This window comes from Rhagoletis pomonella, unplaced genomic scaffold (genome assembly GCF_013731165.1).
Source record: "Rhagoletis pomonella isolate Grant_MI unplaced genomic scaffold, Rhpom_1.0 Rhpom_scaffold_00063, whole genome shotgun sequence".
Taxonomy (NCBI): domain Eukaryota; kingdom Metazoa; phylum Arthropoda; class Insecta; order Diptera; family Tephritidae; genus Rhagoletis; species Rhagoletis pomonella.
In genome coordinates, this window is record NW_023458617.1 from 174,696 (window position 1) to 181,696 (window position 7,001).

A 7,001-nucleotide genomic window follows, 5' to 3' on the forward strand; every position below is an offset into this window, starting at 1 on the left:
CATGGCAGGAGTACACTCGGAGGTTTGCCATTGCCTGTCGAGGGCCGACCGCTATTAAGAAAAAACCCCTTTTTCTGCATTTTTTTCACTCATTAATTTTTTTACTTTCCTTTTTTTGCTCACTCACTAAGGACCTAAAAGAATTTTTTGGTGAATTTAAAATTTAAGCACATTCATGTGCTATTTATCATTTCACCAGATAATTTGTTCCGCTTTTTACATGAAACACCAGTTACAACTGAAAAGATTTTTTCTTACTCAGCGCTTGAATTGGTTAACGTAAGAAAATTTTCGAAATTATCCGTATACTTTTTAATAATTATATACCATTTCACTCCACATCACATCTTCAGAACGATTAATTACGTAAGAATGTCGCATATTCTTGAATTTTGATCAATTATGCAACAATAACTTCGTCAAAAGAAAATCCCTTATTTATATGAAGTGTCCCTTTTTTCCCTTTTAATAATTTTTGATGCAAAATATCCCTCAAATAGGGAAGTTACCCACAATCTGGCATCACTGAAACAACTTGTTGGTGCTGGTGAGAAAACTTTTTCAGTCTCGGCGACAAGGGACCATATTCATCGGCGCAACGCTTGAGCAAGATTTGGATGCACGTTCGCACCGATGATTAATTTAATGAAAAGAAATTAAAATCTTGGTATTAGTATAACTAAAAATAATAGTGTTTATTCACTTAAGTAATTTGTGTATATATATATATATATATATATATATATATATATGTACATATATTTGAATTGCAGATTACCTTGAAATACAAAAGCTGAGCTTGGTGGCTGGATGACGTCCTCTTCTTCGGATACTCGCAAAAGAAGTAAGTAAACCGTTCTTGATTTTAGTTACGGTTGCTTGTCGAACTGTTTATTTGACGAAAGTTTGATTATTGCAGATTTAACAGAGTAGTTAACAGCTCGACAGCAACCATAATAATTAAGTTATGTTATACATTAGGGTGGGTCGAAAAATGTGTAGCAAATTTAGGCCGCTGGCCTAAACATTCTTATATGCATATTTGTAAACTTCGTGAATAAAGATTTGAGAAAAAACACTTAAGAGGAGAAAATTACTTTTTTTATCAAAAATAAATAAAAAAAAATACTCACCGATTTTTTAAAAATTGGCATCGTCGTTAAGGCGATTAAACCCCCTTTCGTCTTATGTGCCTATTTCTATACTCCGTATATAAAAAGGTGAGAAAAAACACTTAAAAGGAAAAAATATCAATTTTTTTTTATAAAAAAAAATTTACAGAAAAATTACTAATTAGTAATACAATTGAATACCGTATTTAAATAAAACAGATCATTATTAGTGTTTAAAGCATTAACTCGTTCTTGTTCACCCACAGCCTTGTTAAAAATAAAGTAAAAGTATATGTAACAGGAGTCTAATATATGCCATGGGTTTTGATTTTTTCCATAACAGGTTATATATAAAACTTAAAGGTAATTTTCTGTTTTATTTAAGCAAAGTATTCAATTGTATAACTAATTAGTAGTTTTTTTGTTTAAAATATTTTTTATATGAAAAAATTGGTATTTTTTCCTTTTAAGTGTCTTTCTTAAATTTTTATATACGAAGTAGAAGTATACGCCGCCGAGCCACGCCGCCGCCGCCGTTTTTTGTCATTCCTCACGCTCCGCCGCCGAGTTACGAAAATATCGGCGCGGCGGCGGCGGCGGCGGCGTTCGGCGCCTAAGGAGTTTTGTACAAAATTTTCATGATATATGTACATTGAATACATCGTTTGAAGGAACTAAATACTACTTGTATAAAACACAATTTTACGAAATGTAAATTACATTTTTAAATTAGTTTTTTTTTTTGCATAATTTGGGCCACGTAACTCAGAAAAAACATAGGTAACATATTTTTCGACGAAAGCGTTTATTACATTTAAACTAGGGTCGAGTACTTTTTTATACACCTACTACAACAACAAGAAAGTTATAGCTCAAAAACTTTAACGCCAATATCTCTGAAAGCAGTCTGAAAGCGGCCTCTTTGCATCTAACTTCTCAATTATTGGAGATAAAACAAAGACAAGTGGATTTTTCTATGTATTTTTTTAAGATTTTAAACAAACACATTTTTGCTAATATTTACATTCGTAAGTTATTTTATTCTGGGGTCCCACATACGTATACAAGTACTAGGTGGCTGTATGAAAATTATATTAGCATTCCTTAGTGGTGGTCACACCCCAGGAAGGTTTCGCTCCTTCGCATCACAATGTTTTCTACACAGGGTTAAAGTTCCCTCTTTATGGTAAACATTAGTATTATTTTTCATTACATTCGGTTCTCCTTAGAAAAATTTGGCGCTTCATATTTTAGTAGAAATTTTAACCATCTATAGCCATTTTTTTCCAACAGTGGGTCAAAAAGGCCCGTTCTGGTTCGAGTTGATGGGTTAAACTTTTGGAAAAAAAGTAGACCAACCTTGTTTTCAATATGTAATCCGCAAAAATCGTAAGAACTCCGTAATTTAACATAACGGTTGGTAAGATTATTGCAAAAATTTATTGAGAGCGACATAAACTACCCCAATAACTAAACTTTTAAAATATTTTTATTTCTTTAAATTTAAATAGTACATACGGATCTGTAGAGAACATAGAGATCCGAGTGTGTATGTATGTATATACCTCAGACCTTCTTCTGTTCGCCCATCAATCAGCGTCAGACACTCAACATTTTAATTCAAGTAGGAAGTAACAATATTTAAATTTAAAACTAATTCAATAATGAAATAAATAGAATTATAATAATAGAATAATTGGCATGGCGAATGCCTAACGCTGACGAGTTGAAATGATTAGATTAATAGCCTCATGGCTACCTTATGAGCATTAGCGCCGGCGTATTTTTTTTTGTATAAAATACTTTTTTTTATAAAAAAAGGTACTTTTTCCTTTAAATATGTTTTTTTTTATTTTTATATGCGCAGTATACAAATATGCATATCAGAAGAACGGGGGTTTGCTCGCCTTTATAACGATACACACCTTTTAAGAATCGGTTGGTAATTTTTTTGTTAAAAATTTTTATAAATTTTATTTTTTCCTTTAAATGTGTTTTTTTCTCACATTTTTATATACGAAGTATACAATTTTGCATATCAGAAGAAAGGAGATTTAATCGTCTTTGCAACGATACCAATTACAAAATATTTTTTTTTTATAAAATAAAGGTATTTTTTAATTCAAATGTGTTTTTTCTAAAATTTTTATATACGAAGCATACAAATATGCATATCGGAAGAAAGGGGGTTTAATCACCTTTACAACCGTGTAAATTTTTTTTTAAATCAGTTCAAAATTGTGTGCAATATAAGGAATTTAATTTTTCGATGACCTGAACTTTGACCCCTTATAGCACCTGTAATATAAGTTTGCACAAAAAAAGTTATATACCATTTAAATAAGAGAAAAAGGAGGACTGTATCTATTGTTTTAGGGTTTTAGTTATTTACATGCAATAGTTAAATATAATTTTTTACCAAAGGTCCTATTTCCAACTTCGAAGGCCCATATCTCGATTTCGGAGGCCAACTTCGAAAAACGGAGAAATCACTGATTTACCTATGACTCAAGCTCTTAAAAAAATTGTGGCAACACGCAAGGAATTTTCGCGTTCGTTTGAAATAAAAACAACTCCCTTTTTGAATACACGTTATTAATGGTTTATTTAACAACTAAATGATGTTTAAGTACATATACACGGAGTGAAAATATATGTTAATTACGTCCGGGATCCTGTGGTGGCCGTTTTCCCGTGTGCGCTCGGTTAGACGGTTGATATCGGAGTGTCCTTCTTTATCCACTTTCTTTTGGTTGTACCGAGAAAGTTGAAAAGCAGAGAAGGCGTTATATTACAATCGGTTGATTGTACAAATCGGTTTGGTCCAATACCCATAAAAAAAGTTGATTTTGCCGTACAGTGTTATGAAATTAGTGAAGCAAAAAAGAATAATTAGTCACACCTAATTCCTCACAAAAATAACCAATTTATCCCTCGATTCCTCACGTAAACTGAAATTCCCCACAAAAAACGGTCAACGCTCGTGGGGAAATACCCACGAGTTGGCTTCCCTGCTGTCTGTATACACACCAATGATGAAATTGATGGAACAATTGTACTTTTTTGGTACATTTTGAAAGCCAAAAGTACTTTGGTACTACACTGACATTTTTGATACAATTTTGTCAAAATACGGCACTGCACCACACTGTGTACACTTGGAAATCAGCATTTTTGTAGATAAAAATACAGTCATCTTTTTCTACCTCGTAGAAGTAAAATCGTGAAGTTTATTAAAATCAACAAAAAGTTGCTGTGATAATTTCCTATTCATCACAGCGCACGCAGTGCGCGCGAGTGACGAAAGCAGCCACAGTAGCATGCTGAAATTACTCGCTTATCACAGCGCACGGCAGTGCTCGCGAGTGACGAAAATAGCCACAGTAGCATGCTGAAATGACTCGCTTATATATACACGAGATTTGGAAGTTTTTATCCAGACGTCCAATCGACATGTTTGAGGAGAGTGTGTCCAGAAAATGTATTCCAGCTTCACAAACCATTAACCGGATTCTTAAAAATTAGGCTAAAGTGTTGCGAAACAAAAAACGTTTTTTTGCTTTTACCGGTTTAAGGGGGCATGTGGGTACACCCGACATATTTAGTGTTATTTTATAGGGATTGCCCTTCCAGCGATACCTTATATATTGAGTTCCGGCTACTGAACTGAGGACGCAATACTCATTCCATACCATTGGTGTGGATATCGGTAGAAGGGCCTTAAAACAAGCTATCTAACGCTGTCTTTTGTGTTCATGAAATATAAATATGCCATAATGTTATCGCCTGAAAACTAAAAATCGGGCTGCTGAAAATATAGATTTCGCGGGTTTTCTCAAAAATTGGTCAGTCGATTTTATTCTAGGTTTCCTCAGGTCTAGCCCAAAGCCTTAGCTTTCATTTGTTATATACATAGCTTATATTTGGAAAAACTCCTGTTGTGGAGATATTTCGATTCAAAGTGAAAAAGTCGCTCCAAATGGTTAAAAATTAACATATTCGTCTATTTGGTTTCTTTAAGTTATTAACATAACATATACCCAATTATCCGCAAAAAACTGTCCAATCCCCGATTGTCACCTAAACCGAAATTCCCTGCAAATCGGGGGAATTTCCCTCGAGTAGGCTGTGTATGTCGCTTTCTGATTCTTATAGAATTTATCTTTTATTTTTGCTGGTTTCTTTTCACTTCGTACATATCTTGGAAACCCCAAATTGTGTGCATTTTAGAGATTTTTTGCATCACATGCCGAAATTGTAAAATTTTTTCTTATTTTAATTGTAAGTATGTACACAGTATGCAAATATATCCGCCTTTAACCTAACTGGGAAGACGCATACATTCTTACCTATATTTGTATATGTATATGCATAATACATTTAGTTCACTTTATGTGCCGCTACTAATTATGTATAAATTCCTACTAAGCAAAAATGCATGAATAAACAAGTAGGAAAATCTAAGTTCGGGCTCAGCCGAACATTAAATACCCGGCGCAAGTATTAAATATATGTTTTCCACCTTTCCGAAAGCTACCGCTACATGGTAAACCGGGGTGTATCCATTTTGAGTAAATTAGCGTCCTTAAATTTCGAAATATTGAAATTTCAAGCATATCTGAAATTCACTGTTATATGAAAAGCGGTCGTAATTTTAGTTCGATTTCAATAATTTTCAACGTTTTGCTTCTATGTGGCAAGCACAATAACCACACCGAGTTTGGTACAAATTGGTAGAACGGTTACCGAGATACATATATGTGATCACAAGTAGGCGGTGCCACGCCCATTTTTCAAAATTTTATCACAAGCGCATTTCTTGGTAAAGAATTGTTGCAAGCATCAATTTTGAATAAATTAGCTTCAATAATTACTGATTTATCGAAGATTTCGTATTTCTCTAAATTACCGTTATATGGGATGTGGGCGTGGTATTGTCGGATTTTAAAAATTTTCGGCCATTTCGTATGTTATACCAAGGTTAACAACTGTGCCAAGTTTGGAAGAAATTGGTGCAGCGGTTACCAAGATATACACATGTAACCATAAGTGGGCGTGGCTACGCCCATTTTCAAAAATTTATAATATTGTTATTTTTCGTCTAAAACTTATTGTAAATATCAATTTTGAGTGAATAATCTTCAGTAGTTACTAAAATATCGCAGTTTTCGTATTTCTGAAAATTACCGTTATATGGGAGGTAGGCGTGGTTATTGTCCGATTTTGCCCGTTTTCAATACCGTCCGTCCCCCGCCCGAGAGAAGTGCACATACCAAGTTTCGTTAAGATATCTCAATTTTTACTCGAGACAGTCACCGCTTAATCGATTTCTCTTTTCATCCTGATCATTTATGTATACATTTGTCTATATCTATCTCGATTCGTTTTGCCTGTTACAAACAACCGTTATGTGAACAAAGTTATAATGCCCTTGTGCATAAGTGCGCTCGGGTATAAAAAGGCGAGTGCAGCACCGTACTCGCGATAGAAGTGAAACTTCTTAAAAAAACACATGTGTGCAGCGCAGAGAATGAGACGAATACAGTTGCTTATTGCATCTAATGTTGGTACCAAGTTGCTACGTTTTTATAATTTTTCATTTTTAATATTTTTTTTTAATTTTTAATTTTTTCTTTGGATATGCTCATTCTTTGTCGCTTTATGGCCCTATTCATAAAAAAATAAAGTAGCTTTAAAAAAGGTTTATAAACTGAAAAATTTAAATGAAATGCTTTGTAAAGCTTTTTAAACCTACTTAATTTTTTATGAATAAAGCCATTATTCTGTGTTCGAAAAATTAAATGTCTCAATGGAATTGAATTCAAAGTTAAATATTTGAATAAATCATTTAGATTTAGATAGCGTTTTTAGCAATTTATTTGAGAAAAA

At 33.3% G+C, this 7,001-nt stretch overlaps 1 long non-coding RNA gene across 1 annotated transcript; it reads left to right on the forward strand.

The window, feature by feature from the left end:
* The first annotated feature begins 578 nt into the window (after positions 1-578).
* Positions 579-986, forward strand: LOC118749832. Its single transcript, XR_004994292.1, has 3 exons — positions 579-667; positions 774-844; positions 920-986. It is a non-coding gene; the product is annotated as an uncharacterized LOC118749832 (long non-coding RNA).
* The last annotated feature ends 6,015 nt before the right edge of the window (positions 987-7,001 follow it).